This window comes from Rhinoderma darwinii, chromosome 9, assembly GCF_050947455.1.
Source record: "Rhinoderma darwinii isolate aRhiDar2 chromosome 9, aRhiDar2.hap1, whole genome shotgun sequence".
NCBI lineage: Eukaryota > Metazoa > Chordata > Amphibia > Anura > Rhinodermatidae > Rhinoderma > Rhinoderma darwinii.
The window spans coordinates 14,094,814-14,120,733 of NC_134695.1; the positions used below are offsets into that span (position 1 = coordinate 14,094,814).

Here is a 25,920-nt window from a genome sequence, read left to right on the forward strand (position 1 = left end):
TACCCGAGCCTACGCGTTTCGAGCACGTGCAGTGCTCTTAGTCATGGCAGAAAATATGAGAGCCCTGTGTGTTTGTCTACTTGATATGCATCGTTGGTAATTGGCAGAGGTTGGTGATTGGATGTAGGTAATTGGTAGATGTAGCTACCGAGGGAGTAGTCCCAAGTGATTTGGACGTAAGTGAAATTTATCGATATTATCCTGTATATAGAAATTTTTGATGGTGACAATTTATCAATAATACAAAAATTTTGTTATGTATGAATGAATGTTGGGACTGTCCATAAGGACTGCATATTTGGAAATGGTTAAGTATTCGATAATATATTGTATTACCAGCGAGGCAGGAGAAAAAACACACAATGGGGCATATAAGCATATGAATACTCTTGAAATACAACAAACAGTGATAATAAACAAAGAAACATAGACGTGAAAACAGTACAGAATACGATGCAATAATTAATTACGTGTATCCAATATAGAGTTGGGAAGGTATATGATGTATTTATTTATGTATGTAGCGTTAAAATGAGATGCATTGTCTGTGGGTTAAAAATTAGAAAGGAAAGTACTTTCTAATATGACAAAGAGAAACGAGACCAGAGATTCTCTTATTTTTCTAAGTGATGTATATCACGTATTGCTATCATTTTTAATGGACTGTATTTTGACGATATGGTTTTAACATGTACATAATAGAGATATTTGTCATACACTTATAAAGCAAAAATGAATTATATATGTATAAAGTTGCGAATAAAAAGCCGTCTTTACATGAAAAGATTCATGTTATAAATTAGATTGTTTCTTTGTAAATCATATCTGTTTTTTTCTTTATACTATGTTGACATTCGGAGAGGAATTTTACCGGACAAAACCGCCACCAAGGGAACCAAACCAGAAAACGCCATGTCTGTATGGTAGGTTGTGTTCTGCTTTATTTTCTGTATTATCAATACTCCTCATAGTTTAAATGTAAAAAAAAATAGTTAATAGAGAGTATATATATATATAACACTATAAGCAATGTCTATAGATTAAAATTTAATGGTTCGAGATATATTTGGGACCCGGATTAAAAATAGTATATTGTAGAACTTCTCTTCTGATATAAATAGACATATTACCAATTGTTTAATTCAAGAGGAGGAGATTGAAGTTATTCATGATAGTTATAAAAAAACAAACAAAAAAAAACAACAATTTATGCTATACATTTTATAAGTAGATGTTACACTTGGTTTCCGTCTTTTTGTTTTGTTTTTGAAAAATATTTTACATTAATCATAGAAAAAATAGCAATCTGGAAGACCTCAAGATTGGATGGTGAAGAATCTATTCTTAGATGGAAATCTAACTTTATTCTGTATTTGCTGATATATCCCTAGGATGACTATTGACTGATGTTAGTTGAATCTAAGCATATCGGGGACTAGAATATAGAGTGAGTGTATTGGATATTTTCTGTAATTTTTAGTATTTAGTAATGAAACATTAATTCTTTCTTGAGGTTTAGACCAAGTGGAAATCGGGTTTCTAAGTTATAGATCCAGAAAGCCTCTATGCTTAGAAGGAGGTGTCTGAGATCTCCCCCTCTAGTCGTTCCCCTAATTTTCTCAATTGCATAGGTGCAAAAGGAATTGACGCACCTATTATGGCAAGAAATAAAATGTCTAGCTGCGTTAGAAATATTTGCAATGTTGGGATTTCTTATACCCTAGGTGCTCTAAAATACGGATTTTAAATTTTCTCGTAGCACATCCCACATATTTTAAATTGCAGCTTGTGCATTCAATAATGTAAACCTCGTAGTTGCTGTTGCAGTTTATGCAGGATTTAATTGGAAAGTTTGTATTCACTAAAGAGTTAGAAAACTGTTTTCTGGCCTTGGAAAAAGTACATACCCTGCATGGCTGTGTGCCACACTTAAAATAACCTTTATGTGATAGCCACGTTGGTTTAGAGTTATTTAATGTTAAAAGTGAAGGAGACAGCATGTTGCCAAGGGTCGGTGATCTTCGTGACACTACTCTGCAGCCATTCTCCAAAACCTTTTCCAATTTGATATCCTCATAGAGGAGAGGAATGTATTTGAGAACCATATTTTTAATAGCATTGAACTGATTGCTAAATTGTAATACTAAAGTGGGTATATTGGAATTTGTCTGATGTAACTTGTCAGTTTTGTCGTTGTTTTTTGTCGTGTGCAAGATGGTGTTTCCCGAAATGGGTTTGTGAAAAATTTCTGAGCATATGTTGTGTCCAGTACTAGAAGTTAATTTTAAGTCTAGAAAGTTGATGGTAGTGCGATTGTGACCATGAGTGAATCTGAGATTCAGATCATTGTCATTCAAAAAGGCCAAAAAGGTTGGTATGGCAGGATTTTTGGTAGTAAACTTCAATGCTTGATTGGAAGTAGGATATTTAGGATGTTCTTCAGCTAAATCTTCTAGGCAAAGCAGTGCCATTTGTTCATGGAACATGAGCGTTCTGTAGATGTTATTATTTGCAGGTATCATTGATGCTTCCGTTGGAGGTGTGGGGTCTTCTCCCTCCGGTGTCAGAAAGTGCCTTTTAACCGTGAGATTACGGACGAACTTGTTTATATCCAGAAGAGTATTGAAAATATCGAAGTCCCCTTTTCACTTTGCAGACAATGCATCTCATTTTAACGCTACATACATAAATAAATACATCATATACCTTCCCAACTCTATATTGGATACACGTAATTAATTATTGCATTGTATTCTGTACTGTTTTCACGTCTATGTTTCTTTGTTTATTATCACTGTTTGTTGTATTTCAAGAGTATTCATATGCTTATATGCCCCATCGTGTATTTTTTCTCCTGCCTCGCTGGTAATACAATATATTATCGAACACTTAACCATTTCCAAATATGCAGTCCTTATGGACAGTCCCAACATTCATTGCATACATAACAAAATTTCTGTATTATTGATAAATTGTCACCATCAAAATTTTTTATATACAGGATAATATCGATAAATTTCACTTACGTCCAAATCACTTGGGACTACTCCCTCGGTAGCTACATCTACCAATTACCTACATCCAATCACCAACCTCTGCCAATTACCAGCGATGCATATCAAGTAGACAAACACACAGGGCTCTCATATTTTCTGCCATGACTAAGAGCACTGCACGTGCTCAAAACGCGTAGGCTCGGGTAACAACCCGTTACTACTCTTCACCTTGAGACTGCGTCTCCTTTTCACTTTTAATCAATTTTGCCAATAAAAGTGGGAATAGCATTTCCCTTTTAAACTCTACACAGCGCTGGATCATCTCTCCTTCCTTTCGGTTTTAGAGACACCTATGACATATCCACAGGATATGAAGCAAAGTAAAAGATATTGAAGCAGTACAAGTCCCGAGTCTGGTGCGGTGCACGCTGTCAAGCCAGGCAAACCCACTCAGGCATAATGCAAATTCCAAGATAAATAGAACAGCAGCACATGTCTCCAGATCTTCAAAGTGGTTTTATTGTCAGAACATCCACGTAAAACAAGTAACGTTTCGACCCATAGTGAGTGTGCAGGCTTGACAAAGACCCCGCACTCACTATGGGTCGAAACGTTGCCTGTTTTACGTGGATGTTCTGACAATAAAACCACTTTGAAGATCTGGAGACGTGTGCTGTTCTACTATTTATCTTGGAATATCCACAGGATATGTCATAAATGTCAGCTAGATGCGGGTCCTACGTCCTGGACCTCCACCTATCTCTAGAACAGGGCCCCCTATACCCGTTCTACCTCTCTGTGTTGCAGCTGAAGCATGTGACTACCATTCAGTTCTATGGTAGTCACAGTTCAGGGAGCTATGCTGTTTCCGTAATTCATGGTTGTATATCACACTTTTCAGCTACAACACATAGCAGTAGAACAGGGTTTACGGGGGCCCCATTCTAGGGATAGGTGTGGGTCCCAGACGTGGGACCTGCATCTATCTGACATTTATGACATATCCTGTGGCTAGGTCATAAATGTCTCTTATGGGAAAACCTCTTTAACCCCTTAATGACCGGGCCATTTTGCACGTTAATGACCAAGGATTATTTTTTGTTTTTCCACGGTCGCACTCCAAGAGTCGTAACTCTTTTTTTATTCCGTCGACATAGCCGTATAAGGGCTTGTTTTTTCCGGGACGAGTTGTATTTTGTAATTGTACCATTTTTAGATGCTTATAACATATTGATTAACTTTTATTAACTTTATTTTAGGAGAGAATTGAAAATAAGCAGCTATTCCAGCATTAATTTTCACGTTATAAATTTACGCCGTTTACTATGCAGCGTAAATAACATGTTAACTTTATTCTATGGGTCGGCACGATTACAGGGATACCAAATGTGTAAAGGTTTTATATGTTTTTTCTACGTTTGCACAATAAAAACCCTTTTAGAAAAAAATTACTTGTTTTTGCATCGCCGCGTTCCAAGAGGCGTAATTTTTTTATTTTTCCGTCGATGTGGCCGTACGTGGGATTGATTTTTGCGGGACAATGTGTAGTTTTCATTAGTACTATTTTGGGGTACATAGGACTTATAGATGAACTTTTATTTTATTTTTTATGGGGGGAATGGGAGAAAAGAGAGAATTTTGCCGTTGTTTTTTGCGTTTTCTTTGGACGCCGTTCATCCGGCGGTTTAATTAATGTGTTCATTTTATTGGTCAAGTTGTTACGATCGCGGGGATACCATATATGTGTATGTGTGATTTGTTTTGACCGTTTTATTAAATAAAACCACTTTTTGGGGCAAAAAAGTAGTTTTATTTGACTTTGACTGTAATTTTTTTTATTTTTTTTTTCACAAACTTTATTTAACGGTTTTACTTTTTTTTTTTTAGTCCCACCAGGGGACTTCACTATGCGATATGCCGATCGCATATATAATGCTTTGGTATACTTCGTATACCAAAGCATTATTGCCTGTCAGTGTAAAACTGACAGGTAACCTGTTAGGTCATGCCTCTGGCATCGCCTAACAGGCAGATGCTGAAGACAGACCTGGGGGTCTTTGTTAGACCCCCGGCTGTCATGGAAACCCGACGGCGACCCGCGATTTGTTTGCGGGGGCGCCGATCGGGAGACAGAGGGAGTTCCCCCCTCTGTCAAACACATTAAATGCCGCTGTCACTGTTGACAGCGGCATTTAATGGGTTAAACTGCCGGAATCGGCGCGTGCTTCGATTCCGGCAGTTGCAGCAGGAGCCAGGCTGTGTATAACAGCCGTGCTCCTGCCGCTGATCGCGTGGGTAAACTGTCAGTACCCGCGCGATCACAGGACGGATATATCCGTCCTCCTGCGCGAACTAGCAGCTGCTGAGGACGGATATATCCGTCCTTCGGCGTTAAGGGGTTAAAGAGGCTCTGTCACCAGATTATCAAATCCCTATCTCCTATTACATGTGATCGGCGCTGCAATGTAGATAACAGTACCGTTTTTTTTTTTAAAACTATCATTTTTGGCCAAGTTATGAGCAATTTTATATTTATGCAAATGAGCCTTTCTAATGGACAACTGGGAGTGTTTTTTCTTATTTCCAACTGGGCGTGTATTGTGTTTGTAACATCTGGGTGTGTTTACTTGTTTTACTAGCTGGGCGTTGTGAATAGAAGTGCTTGTCAACATCATATGTCAGCATCATTCACTTCTATTCACAACGCCCAGCTAGTAAAACAAGTAAACACGCCCAGATGTTACAAACACAATACACGCCCAGTTGGAAATAAGAGAAAACACGCCCAGTTGTCCATTAGAAAGGCTCATTTGCATAAATATAAAATTGCTCATAACTTGGCCAAAAATGATCGTTTTAAAAAAAAAAACAAAAAAAAACAAAACGTTACTGTTATCTACATTGCAGCGTCGATCACATGCAATAGGAGATAGGGATTTGATAATCTGGTGACAGAGCCTCTTTAAGAAAAAACTATCCTGCAGCCACCCCTCCCCGCTGGACGCCCTAGTCACTGCACCCCCAGGGCCTAGTGGCAAATACGGCCCTGCCCAGGACTCACCCATGGTCCTGTGTACCCCAATTACACGAGCAGGAAATTGCATTTAAAGGGGGTTTTCTCCACTAAACACATGCATCCCCTGTCCACAGGAGAGGGGATGCATGTGTGATCAATGGGGGTCCGACCCCCAGCAATGAGAACGGGCGACAGAAAGTCCTCAGAACCGCTCCATTCACTTCTATGCAGCTGGCAGAGACCACAGTCCCAGAAGTCACATAGAAGTGAATGGAGCACTAGCCAAGCATGCACACCAGCTCTCCATTGTTATGGGGCACTTCAGGGGACTTGCAGTCCCTGGTTTTCATCCCCAGTGATCACACATATATCCCCCATCCTGTGGATAGGGGAAACGTGTTTAGTGTGAAAAACCCCTTTAATTCCCACTTTTCTAAGCAGCACTGCTTACATAGCGAGTACATAAAGCAAATGTTTACCTTGTCTGCATCCGGTGCTTGACGTGTAACAACCGGTCCTGCTTGCAGATCAGAGGTATTTTCAGATACTGAATTATTGCCCGTTGTGAAATAAATATGGTTCAAATGCAGAGTTCAAATCTGACCAAGTTTAAGACTAAGTTTTCCATAAAAAGTGCTGCTCCTGGCCTGATGGTGCAGCGAAGTGCTGCTGGTCCCATTAATTTGAATAGGACTGTGCTGCAGTGACATAGGAGAACAATGACGGGGATGCAGCACTAAGCCCCTTTCATATTCTGACAGTGTGCAATCGTTTTATGGGATGGAAATACCCCTTCAACTTGGGCTATGCCAGAAGATTCCCTAACTTATTTCAGAAAAGCCTTGGTGTGTTCACGTGGCAAATGTTGCTGGATGACGAGAACCCAGTCCTATGCATTTGGTCATAAAGGAGGAGGTGTAAGGCGTAGGCTTCTTCATCCTGAGATCCAGGGCCATGGAATGGGCTACCAAGACCTCACTTACTTATTCACTGAAAAGAAAATCAGGTTCAATGTGTCAGAGATTATACCACTGAATCCTGGTAGTAACTATACCGAGCACTGCTGAAGGTAGGTGACCGAAGGTTTTCGGCACGTCTGGGGACTGGCTTGGAGTCCTAATGCCGCTGTGTTTCATAGACTGGGTGGGTAAAACACTGGATTGATGAAGTTAGTGAAGATAAAAGCCCAATAAAAGTCACACGATCGCTGACAACACGATGAGCAGAGTATCAATCCTACCAGGAGCAACTCCATTCTATGGGCTACCTCCATCCTCACATCCTATTCTGCAAATTATCACTCGCCTCATCCTGCAGACCCCACTGCCTCAGACCTCTTCAAACATGCAGTCCCATGTAAACATCACTCCCCTTCCAACATGGTCCCACATAAACATCACTCCCCTGCAACATGCAGTCCCACATAAACATCACTATCCTCCACCACAGCGCCAAGTAAATACATCACTCCCCCAAAACATGCAGTCCCATCTAAATACATTATGCTCCTCCAACATCCAGTTCCATATAAATACATTAGGCGCAGGGGCCCCAATGCAAAAGTTCTTATTGCCCCCCCCCCCCCCCCAAATCTTCGCATGGCCGACAGACCACAGCTTTCTCCTAAGTGACCCAACGATGCAGCACCAGCAGCCAGGGGTGTGACTAAGGTCTTAAAACGTCAGGGGCAATAGCTCCAATACGTATGCCCCCCCCCCCCCTCATTTTTTAAAATATATATATGAGATAGAATATCTATAGCACTACGACCCTACAGCTATGGATAGGATTAGATACAGCAGCCCAGCAAACATTATCCCACATGATCGGTTTAGCTATAGAGCCCAGCTCGCTGACAGTGCGGCTCCAGCACTGGACTTAGGAAAGGTTAGTTTAAGAATTGCTTTGCTTTTTTTAAGGTGGTACTAATCTTTTTTGTGTGTTTGTGGTTTTTTTTTTTACAGGTTCGGTTGTTGGAATACATCGGATTCTCAATAAAATGGTTAGTGAGGGTTGTGTGTTTTTTTTATTTTGATAAAATATTCTATGTCATTGTAGGTTTGTGAGAGTTGTTTCTTCCCATTTTTTCATAATCAGCCACATACAACATAGCAGCAGCCGGATAGCATTACCAGGGTGGGTAGAGCCACAGTTTTGGTGCTTTCCCAACCTACTGATACCAGCCTGCAGCCACCCCAATAACCATCCATGAGAACAAATGGTCAGGTACAGGATCGTACCCGGCTCCTCCCAGCACCCCTGGTGGTGGTGGGTAGCGGGGGTAATAACAGGGGTACGGCTGAGCTCACACACACACACACTATTTACAGACGTAATTCAGGCGTTTTAGCCCCGAATTACATCCGAAAATGCGGCTCAAAAGCGTCGGCACACATCTGCCCGTTCATTTGAATGGGTCTTACAATGTTCTGTGCCGACGGTCATTTTTTTTTTTACGCGCCGCGTCAAAGAAGTGCCTGTCACTTATTCTGACGTTAATGGAGCTGTTTTCCATGGAAAAACAGCTCCAATTACATCCGTAATGGACGCAGCGAAAGACGCCTGTACATGCCATTACGGCTTAAATTACGGTGCTGTTTTCTCCTGAAAACAGCACCGTAATTTCAGCCGTAAAGGACGTTGCCGTGTGAACATACCCTTAGAGTTAGCCTCTGCACCAGCTACACTAAGCCTCTCCTTAGTAATAGACATTGTCACTCAGTAATGCGGGCGGGCGGGCTAAGGCAGTAATAATATAATTTTAAAAAAAGAAAAAAATTCAAAATACACAGAAAAAATATTTTATTGAAATAAAAAAAAACAACCCTCAACCTTTTTATTGAGAATAAAAAAAATATGCGATCATCGAAGTAGTCCTTGAATGCTACGTAGTCCAACCTGTAAAAAAACAAAAACACAACATTAGTAACATGTGGTAGGCTTAGACACAGCAAACAGTAAGGCCCTATGCACCAGACCGTAAAAAAATCTCCACACGGACCCATTCGGTTCTATTTGGCGCGGACAACTTTCCGTATTGCTACAGATAGGTATCCGTGCCGTAGAACTGTGTCGGGCATTATGGAGCATGTCCTACTTTTCGTATTTTACAGGCCATGCTCCCATACTTTGTATGGGAGCACGGGCAGAAAATGCAGCCCACGGCTAACTGTGCCCGCAACCACGGGCCGTGATTACGGGCACGGCTGTATGCATGAGGCATTGGGCCCTGTTCACAGTTTTTTGCAGGCAGAAAAATCTGCCTCAAAATTCCATCAGCCGCAACACCACGATTCACAGTGTGAGCAAATGACCGAAACGAAGGGGAAGCAGCGAGCGTATGAGCGGTGCACCCCCTTCAAAACAGCCGATTGCCAGGGGTCCCGGCAGTCAGACTCATAGGTTATTGACGGCCTATCCAGAGGATAGCTGAAGAAAGGCATGTGATCACCGCACCGGAGTGAAAATTGTATGTAATATGATGGGTGCAAGCCTTTACAGCAGGGGTCTCAAAATCAGCCGGGTAAGTGGACCACATATAGAAAAAATGTGACGTTGACAGGCCGCATTACTTTCAAATGTAATACAATACTAAATTATTGTTAATCAGTTAGTTATTTGATCTACGATAACACTATAATAACACTACATTACTATAATTATACCGCTGGGTTTAAAATTTGAGATATTTCTCCACGTGCTTATTTCAACAATCCAGTTTTCCAGTTTAAGTGTCGCTAAACACAGTCCGGCGGCTCAGTTGGCAGACACACGTCAAGATTGGGCAACCCCTTTTTAGATGCTGCCACAGTGCCCTCTGCAGATGCTGCCACAAACCCCTAGATAATGCCAGTGCCCTCCGCAGATGCTGCCGCAGTGCCCTCCGCAGATGCTGCCACACACACACACACCCCAAGTAGATAGCTCCATTGGGGCTCCCTCTAGGAGTGGAATCCACAGCCAGCACGTTGCCGACGCTTTGGCTGGGGATTCCTCTACTGTTGGAGCCCCTGACGTCACTGTCCATACACAGTGACGTCAGGGGATCCTCCTGGACCGGAATGTAATTTCAGAGGCAACCCCAGAGACGGAGTCCCCGGAACAGAGCACTAGTATAGGCTCTGCGCCGGAACTCTGGGGAAGCAATTAACATCAGTGTCCATATATGGACAGTGATGTCAGGGGCTTGCCCAGAGCTGGAGTCCCGGAGTAGAGCCTCTTCTAGCACTCTGCCTGGGATTCCAGCTCTACTCCTGAGATCACTGTTCATATATGAACATGGATGTCAGCCGCAACCCCAGAGCTGGAGTCCCAGGCAGAGCCCTAGTTAGCTCTTCCTGGGACACCAGCTGTGCTTCTGACATCACTGGGACTCCTGCTCTGGGGAAGACCCTGACACACTGTCCATATATGGACAGCGATGTCAGGGAATTCCACAGAGTCCCAGAGCAGAGCCTATACTAGCGCTCTGCCCGGGACTCCGCTCTGGGGAAGACCCTGACACACTGTCTATATATGGAAAGCGATGCCAGGGAATTCCAGAGTTCCGGAGAAGAGCCTGTACTAGCGGCTCTGTGTCCCGCAGGCCACAGATGACAGCCCCAGGGACCATGTGCTTGAGACCCCTACTTTACAGCATGCTTGAGAAAGGTCCTGCTGGACTGAAACGTCGCATTTGTGGTTAAATAAAATTCCTATTTTTGGATGTGCTGCCTTGTTCCTTGGAAATTGTTGTATCCAGAGGATAGGCTATCAATTTTTAGGGACTGGACAGCCCGTGCACCAGCAGACTACTTAGGCTGGATTCACACGAGCACATTACGTCCGTAATGGACGGGACATATTTCGGTCGCAAGTCCCGGACCGAACACACTGCAGGGGGCCTGGCTCCTAGCATTAAAGTTATGTACGATGCTAGGAGTCCCTGCCTCGCTGCCGGACAACTGTCCCGTACTGTAATCATGTTTTCAGTACGGGACAGTTGTCCTGCAGCGAGGCAGGGACTCCTAGCATCGTACATAACTATGATGCTAGGAGCCCGGCTCCCTGCAGTGTGTTCGGTCCGGGACTTGCGGCCGAAATACGTTCCGTCCATTACGGACGTAATGTGCTCGTGTGAATCCAGCCTTACCCTCCTCTTCGACTCCGGCTGCAGCAGAGGTCCTGACTCAATCCAGCGTCACAACGTCATGTGCAGCGCACAGCGTTGTGACGTCACGACGCGAAGAGATGTCAGAACCTCCGCTGCGCCCTGGAACGAGGAGGGTAAGTATACTGTCAATTACTACAGTAACAGGGGCCGTGTAGTTTATTACATAATAGGCCCCGGTTACAATAGTAACTTTTTATAGACATGGCGAGGGGGCCCTGACTTCGGGGCCCGGTCGCAATTGCGACTGCTGCGACCCCTATAGTTACACACCTTTAACATACAGTCCCATATAAATACATTATGCCCCCTCCAACATACAGCCCCATGTAAATACCACACTACCTGCAACATACAGTCCTATGTAAATACTCCCCTGCTCTCCCACATATAGTCACTTGTAAATACCTCACTCCTTTCAGACCCCTAGCATATATTCCTATAAAGAAATACTTCACTCATGCTCTTCATCAGCTGCGCTTGCTCGGTAGGTGTCTGAAATGGAGACTCAGTGGGAGGTCTTGCTCATTCTCCCGATAGGCTCCGCCCCTTCCGGTGACATCGTACCTACCAGGGGCAACTACATTGTAGACACGACCGTGCTACGACACCACACACCACTTCCAGGTTCTCAAGTGCCCGCCTCTTTTCCTTACGTCATCAGCCTGCGACTTGAGGTACACAGGAATAAGTGACGCTTGAATACGTGGCGTAGACGTCAGCGAAATTCCCGGCATAGACCTAACCAGTGAGCGGTAGTGACCAGTGGATCAGACGGAGAACTGTGACGCAAAAAAAAGAAACGTAAGTACTATTAATCGTACACGTAGGATTATTCTGTACTGAGAGGGGGCTCGTATTATAAGGGAGCCATTACTCTACTCTCAGACAGAGGGGTTATTGTGGCTTATATCAATGACGTCATAAGAAGGGGTCGCAAGGTTGGAGGGCAGTAGTTACTAGGGGTGTGGAATCCCCACTTGTTGATGTGTTGTGGCCGTGAAAGCTTTTTGTTTATATGTTTTCACTGTGGTTTTGAACCCCAAAGCGACCTGATTGTTATAAGTTATACCCCTAAAGCAAGCAGGGTGTGGGGCTGGCCATTTTACAGCAAGTGCTCCATGTTTGTCTTTTTTTTTGTGTCCAGAGTTGGTAACAGGCACCAGCTGAGATTTTTGCTTTCTGGTTGTGTACATATGTGTTGGTCCAATACCACGCTAACTTTCAAATTGAGTTCAGCTAAAAACTTTTTGATTGAAATGGCGCCGCAGTATTGCAGCCAATACATGCAGCTATTAAATCAAACAGCTTTAAGCTGCACTTAATTTAATGCAAGTTGGCGCAGTCTTCAAATTGAGTGCAGGTGATAGCAGGGGCAACGTGTGTATACAGCCCTAAAGGATTTCTCCCAGGAACTTTCGAATAAAGCTCATTAACTGTGTACTGAACACGAGACTCTGAAGATAACCGGGGCCTGGGTGAACGCATATACAATTTGGCCTCCTAGTTACATTTGTGTCATGTATACTGTGTAGAACGGAAGCCATGGCACAGTGCCGGATTCATCGTACAAATGATCCCATAACTTATAATGAGATCCATCAGGGTTCTGCAGGCAACAGTAGTAGTGCGTGCTGCGCTATTCTTTTCATCATATCTGACAGAACTGTCAAAGTAGGCTCCGAATGGAATCTCCAGTACAGGTGTGAACTTATCCTATTTTGGTGATGGCATGTAATAATGCCGGGATCTTGCAGCACCATTGGACTTATTGAACGTTGTGTGATATCGTGCTTCAAACTTGCATGCAATAAATAGATTTAGGATTTTACCTGACATCGCGTTGCAGAAAATCACATTCACTATGACAATCTCTATCTCCTACCTAATCTGATAATCGGCGCTGTAATATAGATCACAATGGTTTTTATTTTGAAAAATGATCATTTTTTAGCAAGTTATGGACAATTTATGCTAATTAGTTTCTTAATGACCAAGTGTGTGTTTTTTAACTTTTTACCAAGTGGGCATTGTAAAGAGAAGTGTATGACGCTGACCAATCAGTACCCAATCAGCGTCATACACTTCTTTTCATTCGTGTTTAGCTTGTTTCTCTGCACCGCGTGATCTCGCTGTGCTGTCACATACTCCCACAGAAACGTTACCGAAGTGTCAGGAGTGTGAATAGACATCGCATCCTGGCTAGAGGCAATGTCTAGTCACTCTCAAGACACTTCGGTAGAGTTAGGGTATGTGCACACACACTAATTACGTCCGTAATTGACGGACGTATTTCGGCCGCAAGTCCCGGACCGAACACAGTGCAAGGAGCCGGGCTCCTAGCATCATACTTATGTACGATGCTAGGAGTCCCTGCCTCTCCGTGGAACTACTGTCCCGTACTGAAAACATGATTACAGTACGGGACAGTTGTCCTGCAGAGAGGCAGGGACTCCTAGCATCGTACATAAGTATGATGCTAGGAGCCCGGCTCCCTGCACTGTGTTCGGTCCGGGACTTGCGGCCGAATTACGTCCGTCAATTACGGACGTAATTAGTGTGTGTGCACATACCCTTAATGTCGGGGTAAGTGACAGCACGGCATGATCTCGCGAAATCACGCTGTGCTGTGAGTTCAGCTTAAAATGAATGAAGAGAATCCGCGTCATACACTTCTCTTTACAGCGACCACTTGGTCAAAAGTTAAAAACACCCACTTGGTCGTTAAGAAACTAATTAGCATAAATCTACAATTCTTCATAACTTGCTCAAAAGTGATCGTTTTTCAAAATAAAAACCATTGTGATCTACATGACAGCGCCGATCAGATTAGGTAGGAGATGGGGCACTTATAATGTGGTGACAGAGCCTCTTTAAGTGGAGACTGCATTTTATGCAGTTATTCTCCCTTCAGACCTTGTTTTTTTTTTTTTCTCCCTATGGCCCCTGATGCATGCTATTGTGTGCCATACGTTTGCTTACATCTCTTATCGACTACCATTGTATTAACCCCTTCAGGACTGTGCATGTTTTGGCTTTGATGACGAGGCCAATTTTTTTCAAATCTGACATGTTACTTTATGTGGAAATAACTTCGGAATGCTTTTACCTATCCAAGCAATTCTGAGATTGTTTTCTCGTGACATATTGTACTTTTGTTAGTGAAAAAATGTGGTCGATAAATTCAATATTTATTTGTGAAAAACACAAAAATTTAGAGAACATTTGCAAACATTACCATTTTTCGAGATTTAAATGTATCTGCTTGGAAGACAGATAGTTATACCACACGAAATAATTACTATTTCACATATACCATATGTGTACTTTATGTTTGCATGTTTTTTTTGAACATCCTTTTATTTTTCTAGGACGTTACAAGGCTTAGAACTTTAGCTGCAATTTCTCATATTTTAAAGAAATTTCAAAAGGCTATTTTTTCAGGGACCAGTTCAGTTCTGAAGTTGCTTTGAGGGCCTTATATAGGGCCTTTTATATTAGAAAACTTCACCCGCCAAAACAGCATTCAGAAAGTGTTTTAACCCTTTAGGCATTTCAGAGGAATTAAAGGGAATGTGTTGCGAGAAATATATATATTTTTTTTAGTTAAACGATTATTATTTAAGTGATTACACATTGTTTTAATTTTTTCACAAGTCAGGAAATATTATAAATTAGATTGTAATTTATAACATTTCCATGTTCTGGCCACTAGAGGGAGCAGTACCCAAATTGCAGATGGTCACAGTGGTAAAGCAACCTCATTGATTTATGCGGCAAATTTGGGGTGGACACACACTCTCTAGTGTCCTCACACAATCCCCCCCCCCCCTCCCTTCTTCTGGTTAGTGCCAGGAGAAGGAAGGGTTTGAATGTCTTCAAACCTCCTACACTGTGTGCCGCAATTTTCTGAGCGACTGCACAGTGTAGGAGGATTAGATACAGGGCTCAGCAGACAGTAATACACGAACATAATACACACAAACATAATACACCTGCTCCTGCCGCCGCATCCGCTGATCTACCCTCCTCTTCCTTGCGCCTCCGCTTCGTTGAACATATAACTGAAAGCTGTGGCCGGAAGTAGTCGTCATACTGTCTGGCAGCGGCTTCCGGTCCACATGAAAATGACGCCGGATTTCGCTCTACGAACAAGCTTCGTTTTGGTTTGTGTCGGAGTGGCGCACGCAGCTGATAATGGAACGGCTCCCGTTCGCATTCTCTATGGGGTTGTATGTGCCATATTCCATCTCTGTATGTGTCATTAATCGACACATACAGAGATGAAAAAAAAAAATGGCAGCCCCTATAGAGAAGTAAAAGTCAGAAAACATTAAAAAGTAAAACATGAGAATACAATTTTTGAAGATATTACATTAACCCCTTAATGACCAGCCTATTTTGGACCTTAATGACCAGGCTATTTTTTACGTTTTTCAATCGTCGCATTCCAAGAGCTATAAAGTTTTTATTTTTGCGTCGACATAGCTGTATAAGGCCTTGCTTTTTGCGGGACGAGTTGTATTTTTTAATAGCACCATTTTGGGGGACATATTATTTATTGATTAACTTTTATTAACTTTTTTTTTTGGGGGGGGGGGAATAGAAAAAAATCTGAAATTTCGCCACTCTTTTTTGCGTCCTAAATCTACGCCATTTACCGTGTGGTATAAATAACACCATAACTTTATTCAGCGGGTTGTTACGATTGCAACGATACCAAATTTGTATAGTTTTTGTATGTTTTACTACTTTTACACAGTAAAAACGCTTTTTTTTTCTAAGTGATTTGTTTTTGTGTCTCCATATTTGAAGAGCCGTAACGTTTTTTATTTTTTCGCCGATGCGGTTGTATGAGGGCTTTCTTTTTGCGGGACGACTTGTAGTTTTTATTGGTACCATTTTGGAGTAGATGCGACTTTTTGATCACTTTTTATCACATTTTTTTAAAGTCAGTATTCACAGAAAACAGCAATTTTTCCATACTTTTTTATTAATTATTTTTTTACGGCGTTCACCGTGCGGGTTAAATAATGTAATAGATTTATAGTCGGAGTCGTTACGGACGCGGCGATACCAAATATGTGTAACTTTTTAACTTTATTTTGTTTTTTTAATAGTAAAGCATTTTGTAAGGGGAAAAGCTGGGTTTTTAATTTTTTTGTTCAAATTTTTTTTAAAATTAACTTTATTAAACTTTTTTTTCACTTTTTTACTAGTCCCGTTAGGGGACTATAATATGCGATTCTGCGATCGCTATTATAATACACTGCAATACTTTTGTATTGCAGTGTATTACTGCCTGGCCGTTTAACACGGACAGGCATCTGCTAGGTCATGCCTGCGGCATGATCTAGCAGGCATTCACTCCAGGCAGACCTGGGGGCCTTTATTAGACCCCCGGCTGCCATTAGAGACACAGACACTCGGCGATCGTATCGCCGGGTGTCGGTGGGAGAGAGAGGGAGCTCCCTCCCTCTCTCCAAAACCACTCAGATGCGGTGCTCGCTATTGATACTAATATCGATCTCACACGGCAGAGCAGGGACGCTCCCAGCCCTCAGCTGCCTCTAGCAGCTGAGAGCAGGGAGATTTGACACCTCCCTGCTCTGTTTACTTATTCCGATGCCGCGACGTAAAAAGTCTATGGCATCGGAATAAGGCCCGTTAGTGACCGACGTAGAAACACCATGGGCCGGTCACTAACGGGTTAAAAGCAATATGATAAAAAAAATAATTCATGACACCTTCCCTTTAAAGCAAACTAGAGGTGAAATGTACAAATGTCATTTTTTTTTTTTTGCTAAAATTCATATGTAATAAAAAAAATTCTGTAACACAAAGTTTTTCCCAAAAATTGCAATTCAATATTTATTGCCCAGATTCTGCACTTTTTAGAAATATCCCACATGTGGCCCTAGTGCGCTAACTGAGTGAAGCACAGGCCTCAGAAGCAAAGGAGCACCTAGGGGATTTTGGGGCCGAAACAGTAAAAACTCGGCAAAAGTTACCCCATTTTGGAAACTAAACCCCTAAAGGAATCTTTCTAATGGTATAGTTAGCATTTTAACCCCCACAGTTTTTTTTTTTGCTACATTTATTTTAATTTGTGTGTGAAGATGAAAATCTACTTTTTTTTTTTTCTGAAAAAAAAACATAGACATTTTTACAAAGAATAAAGGAGAAAATGCACCCCTACATTTGGAAACCAATTTCTCCCGATTACAGCAATATGTGGCAATACACTGCTGTTTGCTCAGAATAGAAGGAGTGTCATTTGGATTTTGGAACGCAGATTTTGCTGGAATAGTTTTCAGTGCCATGTCGCGTTTGCAATGCACGGGAGGGACCAAAACAGTGGAAAACCACCAAAAGTTACCCTATTTTGGAAACTACTATATTTTTCAGACATAGAGCATGCAAGTGAAGAAAAGCACCTCAACATTTATTGGCCCATTTGTACCGAATAAAGAGATACCCCCAAAGTGGTCCAAATATGTTGTGTGGACACATGGCAGTGCCTGGAATGGAAGGAGCAGTGTTAGGGTATGTGCACACACACTAATTACGTCCGTAATTGACTGACGTATTTCGGCCGCAAGTACCGGACCGAACACAGTGCAAGGAGCCGGGCTCCTAGCATCATACTTATGTACGATGCTAGGAGTCCCTGCCTCTCTGCAGGACAACTGTCCCGTACTGTAATCATGTTTTCAGTACGGGACAGCAGTTCCACGGAGTAACAGGGATTCCTAGCATCGTACATAAGTATGATGCTAGGAGCCCGGCTCCCTGCACTGTGGTCGGTCCGGGACTTGCGGCCGAAATACGTCCGTCAATTACGGACGTAATTAGTGTGTGTGCACATACCCTTAGGTTGAGTTCACACAGAGTTTTTTGCAGGCAGAAAATTCTGCCTCAAGATTCCATTTGGAATTTTGAGTCAGATTTTCATCTGCCTGCACGACGTTTGCCACGTTTTTCGCTCGCACCCATTGAGTGCCACGGGAAAAAAACGCAGCAAAATACGCTTTCTCTGCCTCCCATTGATGTCAATGGGAGGTCAGAGGCGTAAACGCACGAAGATGGGGCACGTCGCTGATTTTTACTGCTCGTGGTAAAAAAACGTGTCCGCCTCACCATTTTTTGGCGCGTTTTCCGACGCGGTTTCCGCGTAAAGAAACTCAGTGTGAACAGGGCCTTAGGGTCATCAATTTAGGCAGGTCCTCAACTGGACCTCGTAGTCTCTTATCTGGTTTCAAATACGTGCGAGAGCTTGACGATTCATCGGAGAGAAACTACACACTTCCTCAGGCACGGCGCCACATAGTGCAGGTCAATTGGGTTTAGGTGAAATGTCAATAGTAGTATACCATGCTCACCCAGTGCTTGGATAAGGTAAAACTAAAATCCACAAATGCTGCTGCCGGGATCCAAACCGGTAAGCTATGCGGTCACCGCTTGTTGAGATAGGGAAGGATAAGTGGAAAAGGGAGGATCTTGCAAGGCGCTGCTGCGTGGCTGTTGAAAGATTTTGAAGGTGTTAGACGAAGTAATATGAAAAAAGTGTCTGTTTATTGTAAAACAATGGTGGCTACGCGTTTCAAAGCTGTACCAGCTTCTTTCACTGCACAACCACGCTGTGCACAATCACACTGTGCAGTGAAAGAAGCTGGGCTGGAACAATGAGAAGTGTATGACACTGATTGGTCGGCGTCATACACTTCTCTTCACAACGCCCAGTTGGTCCAAAGTAAAAACGCCCAGTTGGGCATTAAGAAACAAATTTGCATAAATCTAAAATTGCTCATAACTTGCTCAAAAATTATCGTTTTTCATTACAGCGCCGATCAGATTTTGTAGGAGATAGGGCATTTATAATCTGGTAACAGAGCCTCTTTAACCCCTTCCCGACATGCGGCGTACATGTACGGCGCTGTCGGGAGGTGCTTCCCGCAAAGCGCCGTATATGTACGGCGCAGTGATGGTGCGGGCTCAGAAGCAGAAGTATTATACAGCTGGCACCCTCCTGTAACTGCCAGGACAGGAGCTACTCTCCGATCCGGCAGATTAACCCCTCAGATGCTGCGCTCAATAGAGCGCAGCATCTGATAGGTTTTCACCCTACCGGCAACCCAGTGATGCAATCGCTGGGTTGCTGTGGCAATCGGACGCCACAAAATGGCGTCCGTGTCTGCCTTGTACGGGAGCCGATGAGGACCCGCCTGCGGCGTGTCCTCATAGGCTTGCTGTCAGTGAATAACTGACAGCGCTAATACACTGCACTACGTATGTAGTGCAGTGTATTAGAGTAGCGATCGGGGCATCAGGCCCTCATGTCCCCTAGTGAGACAAGTCAGAAAAGTAAAAAAAAGATAATAAAAATGTGGTAAAACAATAAAAACACACACATTTCAAATAGTAATAAAGCTAAACTGACTTTTTTCCCATAGTAAGGCCTCCTGCACACGACCGTATTTTTTCCCACCCGTAAATACTGGCGTATATACGGGTCCGGTGTCACACGTATTCCACCCGTTTTGCACCAGTATTTACGAACCCGTGCCCGTAAATATGGGTCCGGTGTCACCCGTATTCCACCCGTATTTACGGGCACGTTTTTGGCGGCAAAATAGCACTGCACTAATCGGCAGCCCCTTCTCTCTATCAGTGCAGGATAGAGAAAAGGGACAGCCTTTTCTGTAATAAAAGTTAAAGAAATTCATACTTACCCGGCCGTTGTCTTGGTGACGCGTCCCTCTCTTCACATCCAGCCCGACATCCCTGGATGACGCGGCAGTCCATGTGACCGCTGCAGCCTGTGATTGACCTGTGATTGGCTGCAGCGGTCACATGGCCTGAAACGTCATCCAGGACGTCGGGCCGGATGTCGAGAGGGACGCGTCACCAAGGCAACGGGCGGGAGACCGGACTGGAGGAAGCAGGAAGTTCTCGGTAAGTATGAACGTCTTTTATTTTTTACAGGTTTATACTGATCGGTAGTCACTGTCCAGGGTGCTGAAAGAGTTACTGCCGATCAGTTAACTCTTTCAGCTCCCTGGACAGTGACTATTTACTGACGTCGCTTAGCAACGCTGCCGTAATGACGGGTGCACACATGTAGCCACCCGTCATTACGAGAGCTCCATAGACTTCTATGGACTGTCCGTGCCGTTATTACGGCCTGAAATAAGACATGTTCTATCTTTTTCAACGGCACGGGCACCTTCCCGTGAGAAAACGGGAAGGCACCCGTCGCCAATAGAAGTCTATGAGCCCGTTATTACGGGTCGTAATTACGACCCGTAATAACGGGAGTTTTTACGGTCGTGTGCATGAGGCCGAAGTCTTTTATGATGGGAAAAACCGTAAAAATGAAAAAAAAACTATACATAATTGGTATCGCCGCGTACGTAACGACCCAAACTACAAGACAATTATGTAATTTATCCCGCACGGTGAACACCGTAAAAAAAAAACAAGGAATTTATCTATGGGTATAGTTAGGATTTTGAACCCACAGTTTTTTTGCTAAATTTATTTGAATTATGTGAAGATGAAAATCTGCTTTTTTTGTGAAAAAACTTAGAAATGTTTCATTTTTGCAAGGAATAAAGTATAAAAAAAACCCCAACATATGTAAAGCAATTTCTTCCGATTATAGCAATACCCCATATGTGGTAATAAACTGCTGTTCGGACCCACAGCAGGCCTCAGAAGAGAAGGATCACCATTTGGATTTTGGATTTCCGATTTTGCTGGAATAGTTTTCAGTGCCGTGTCGCGGTTGCAATGCACTGGAGGGATGAAAACCATCGAAACCTCCCAATAGTGACCCCATTTTGGAAACTACACCCCTCAAGGAATTTTTCTAGGGGTAAAGTTAGCATTTTGACCCCACAGTTGTTTTGCTGAATTCATTGGAATTAGTCTGTAAAGGTAAAAATCGACTTTTTTTTCTGTAAGAACTTAGACATTTTTTAATTTTTACAAGGAATAAAAGAGAAAAAGCACACCAGCATTTGTAAAGCAATTTCTCCTGATTACGTAAATACCCCATATGTGGTAATAAACTGCTGTTTGGACCCACACCGGGGCTTAGAAGGGAAGGAGCGCTATTTGGCTTTTGGAGCTCAAATTTAGCTGGAATAGTTTTTGGGTGTCATGTCGAATTTGCAAAGCCACTGAGACCGAAACAGTGGAAGCCCCCCAAAAGTAACCCCATTTGAGAAACGACACCACTTAAGGAATCTATCTAGGGGTATAGTGAACATTTAGGCCCCACTCGTCTTTTGCAGAATTTATTAGAATTAGGCCGTGAAAATTAATATCAACATTATTTCCACTAAAATGTTGCATTTTTTAAATTTCACAAAGGATAAAGGAGAAAATGCACCCCAACATTTGTAAAGCAATTTCTCCCGAGTACGGCAATACCCCACATGTAGTCATAAATATTTTTTTCGTTAGAAAGAAATTAACCCTTTCCGAACTGAACCATGTTTTGCTTTTTTTTTCTTTTTCGTTTTTCCTCCCCGCTTTCCGAGAGCCACAACTTTTTTATTTTTCCGTCAATAGAGCGGTGTGAGGGCTTATATTTTGCGGGACGAGCTGTAGTTTTTATTGGTACCATTTTTTGGTAGATAAGACTTTTTGAGCACTTTTTATTACATTTATTGATAGAGCGAAGGTGACCAAAAAACTGTAATTTTGCTGTTTAAAATACTTTATTTTTCACGGCGTTCACCGTGTGAGTTCAATAATGGTATATTGTAATAGCTTGGACTTTTATGGACGCAGCGATACCAATTTTGTGTATTTTTTTTTTTTTTTTTTTACTTTAGAGAAAAAATGTGAAAAGGGTTTCTTTTTGGACTTTAAATATTTATTTTATTTTTTCCACTAATAATAACTATTTACTTTTTGTTTTTACATATTTTATTAGTCCCCCTAGGAGACTTGAACCAGCGATCGTTAGATCACTGGTAGAATACACTGTTGCAGTATGTTGCAGTATATTGTCATTTTTACAGGCTCCTGTAACAGCGTGTTCGCTGTTTCTGTCCGTTAGTCCTGGGTATCAGCTGTAATACACAGCGGACACCCGCAGCATATGGCGCGGGCTCAGTGGGTGAGACGCTCCATATATCGCCCCCCACACCACGACATGCTGTTAAGTCATGGTGCGCGAAGGGTTTAATGCGCAGCGGATGGTGCAGAGTGAAAATTAAAATTTTCAACTGATGTGCCATTTTAGTGCACTATATGTTGTGCCCAGTTTGTGCCACAAATACCTCATAACATTTTAACCGGGTTCTCCCGGGTATGGCGATGTCATATCGGTGGACGTAAACGGCTGTTTGGGCACGCTGTAGAGCTCAGAAGGGAGGGACGTCATTTGGCTTTTGGAGCGCAGATTTTGCTTGGTAGTATCTCTGGCGTTTTGCTGGTATTTCAGTTTTTATAATGTGGGGGCAAATGTAGACTGGGCAGAGAACATCAGGGGCATAATAAGAGGGTATAATAATGCGGTAAATAAATAATAATCGGCAGATATGTGGCCTTTGTGGCACTTATAAATGGCGCCTGATCTTCTCCTCTTTTGGAACACTGCACATTTTGCATCGCTATATTCTGGGAGCCAGAACTTTTTTTATTTTTTTCACCACTGGAGCCGTGTGAGGGCTTATTCTTTGCGGGACAATCCTGTAGATTTCATTGGTACCATTTTGGGGTACATGCCATTTTTTTGATCACTTTTTATTCCATTTTTCGGCAAGCCAGGTGAACAAAAACCATCAATTCTGATTTTTTTTTTTTTTTTTTTTTTTTTTTTTTTTTTTTTACAGCGTTCACCCTGGGCTATAATGACCATTATATTTTATTCTGCGGGTCGGTACGATTACGGCGATACCATATGTATATAGTTTTTTTTATGTTTTGCAGCGTTTGCGCAATAAAATAACTTCTTTAGAAAATAATTTATTTTTGTGTCACCATATTCTGAGAGCAATAAGTTTTTATTTTTTATTTTTCAGTCCAAAAAGCTGTGTAAGGGCTTGTTTTTTGCGGGACGGGTTTTAGTTTGTATCGGTACTATTTTGACGTACATGCGACTTTTTGATCACTTTTTATTGTATATTTTGGGAGGGGTGGTGACCAAAAAATAGTGATTCTGGCATTGTTTTTCGTTTTTTTTTTTTTGCGGTGTTCACCGTGCGGCAAAAATATTATAGTTTTATAGTTGGGGTCGTTACGAACGCGGTGATACCAAATATGTGTACTTTTGTTTTTTACGTATTCATTTTTTTTCCTTTAATAAAAGACTTATTATAGGAAAAAAAGCTCTGATCGCTGCTGGAATACATTACGCTACACACGTAGTGTAATGCATTCCAACTGTCATTGTGACGTAACAGTCACACTCACAGGAAGCCTAAGACGACCACCCTCCGGGTAGTCCTCATAGGCTTCTGTACATGGCAGCCCGGAAGCCATTGTCTGGCGTCCGGTTGCCATGGGTACCATCGCCAGCCCCCGTGATTTCACATGGGGGCTGTCGATCGGCGCTAAACACCTTTATTGTGGCGTTCAAAATCAAACGCCGCGATGGGCCGCTGATCGGCAATGGGGAATGCAGGGCTGACACCCTGCAATTAACCGCCACTGCGGTGTAGCGCTGCGCGGCGGTTAACTGTCAAAGCACTGACGTTACTGCACGTCAAGGTGCGCAAAGTGACTGCTCACATTGACGTGCATTAACGTCAAGGTGCGGGAAGGGGTTAAGGAAGATTTATTTTTTTGTCGTAAATAGCCTTGTCCTAGTGTGTCATTTGTATTGCACACCTTTTTTAAAAAAGTTACGAGTAAAAGTTACATTTTAAAACAAAACTCTAGTCCTAATCCAGTGATTTAATTAAAATTCTGTGTAGAGTATGGAAAATAATAAATCCTCTGGTGGAAGGCTCTAAATAAACCACCAACACTGTAATCTGCAAGGAAGAGTGGGCAACAATTGCCAAGTCAATATGTGTCATTTTGATAGCAAACTAGTTGTAATAGTCACCGGCGACCTTGCAAGCATCAGTCGGACTAGCTATTTTTACTGACACTCACGTTTGACTAAATGTCTGTGTAGCCCTATCTTAAAGCAGGGCCAGCTTCAGGTTTATGTGGGCCCTTGGGCACACAGACTTAGTGGGCCCCTTTGCAAGGAGATCATGGCAGTTAAATGGCAGAAAATGACACTTTGTGCCCCCATACAGAAGTCAGGCCCTGTTTATACTCCATAAATTTAGTGCCATGTGTAGATAGTGACACAGCCCCCCCTCCCTGGTAGTGCCACACAGCCCCATCTCTGTATGTAGTGCCTTTGGGGCTCCCTCTAGTAGTGGAATCCCCAGCCAGAACATTGGTGATGCTCTGGCTGGGGATTCCCCTCCTGTAGGAGCCCCTGCCGTCACTGTGCATATAAGGACAGTGACGTCATGGGCTTCTCCAGGAGCGGAATCCCCGGTCAGAGCGTCGGCAATGCTTTGGCTGGGGATTCCACTACTAGAGGAAGTCCCAAAGACACTACCTACTGGGGGGGGGGGTGGGCTGTGTGGCACTACCGGCGAGGGAGGTTGTTTGGCACGACCAGGGAGGGGGGGGGGGGTGAGATTCCGCTCCTAGACTGGCTCCTTCTAGAAGCGGAATTCCCGAAGAGCGCTGGCAATGCTCTGGCCGAGAGTTCCACTCCTGGAGGAGCTATGATGTCAGCGCCCCTTCAAGGGTAGTGGGCCCCGGCAGTTGCCTGGGTTCGCTGGGTGCGGACGCTGGCCCTTGCCTGAACACACAGATTAATAGCAGATCCCATCAGCCAGCACACTCCAAAGACCTGGATAGATGTGAATTTATGGTCCTAAAATCAATAAAAACGCACTACTTCATATGCATGACAAACTATCTGTTTATTTGCGGACGCAAATCATACATGCTAGTGTGAATCGGGATTTCGTGCCTGAATCCGCTCACATTCTGTGACAATGCATGTGAATGGGATATTTTATTCCCCATTTAAACACTTGGAAAAATATCTGCATTTCCGTGTAATCTGTGCTAAAAAGCAGCTGATTAGCTTCATTGAATTACAATAGGGCTAATCCAGATGGGGAACCTCCTGCAAATCCGCTGCAGCAATCTGAGTTTCTAAAATAAATTCATAGCGGATTTGTACATGGCAAATTCGTGCGGTTTGAACGTGGCCTTCCGAAACCTGGTAATGTATATTGGGGACTTGCATTTTCATCAACTTCCTTTATTTTTTTTAAATTTTGTTAACTAAAATATTCCCTTTTTGAGGATACGATCGTAAAGGAGATCAGTAAAACAAAGAATGCTCCAGCTGCTCTCCACACTTCCACCCACAGCGTATAGGTTCTTTTACTATGTTGAGTGTAGGAAAGGGGGTCTCTTGTGAATTCTTACTTTAAAACATAATGTTTGAAACTGGTGCTGTTTTTTTTTTCTGTCTTTCTGTATAATAAGATATTAACTGGAATTTGCCTGGGCCGTGTACATCCATGCAATTGGGTAGATATGAATTATCTTTTGAAACTCTAGCTGCTTCTTGTCATCTATATATTCATTCCAAAAAATATTAGTGTAGAAGGTATACGTTTAGGTTTAATTATAGAAATTCACTGCCTGTCTAAACGTTTAAAAAATTCTAAAAAGTAGGGCACTAAATGCAGGATCTGGGTACAGGCGTTGGCAAC

The 25,920-nt window shown here is 42.8% G+C and overlaps 1 protein-coding gene and 1 long non-coding RNA gene across 3 annotated transcripts in view; one reads left to right on the forward strand and one right to left on the reverse strand.

Annotated features, from left to right (window-relative positions):
* Positions 1–858: 858 nt before the first annotated feature.
* STX5 (syntaxin 5) overlaps positions 859–25,920 on the forward strand; it is a 68,530-nt gene continuing 43,468 nt past the window's right edge. The window contains exons 1-2 of one of the 2 annotated variants that reach the window (XM_075837296.1): positions 859–923; positions 7,977–8,014. The gene's annotated coding sequence lies outside the window, so the exon portion shown is untranslated. Of the gene's footprint in view, positions 924–7,976; positions 8,015–11,740; positions 11,966–25,920 lie in introns of those variants that run through there. The other variant, XM_075837295.1, reaches the window with a different exon arrangement.
* Positions 8,798–11,833, reverse strand: LOC142660615 (uncharacterized). Its single transcript, XR_012850537.1, has 2 exons — positions 11,620–11,833; positions 8,798–8,910 (listed from the first exon to the last, which is right to left on the reverse strand). It is a non-coding gene; the product is annotated as an uncharacterized LOC142660615 (long non-coding RNA).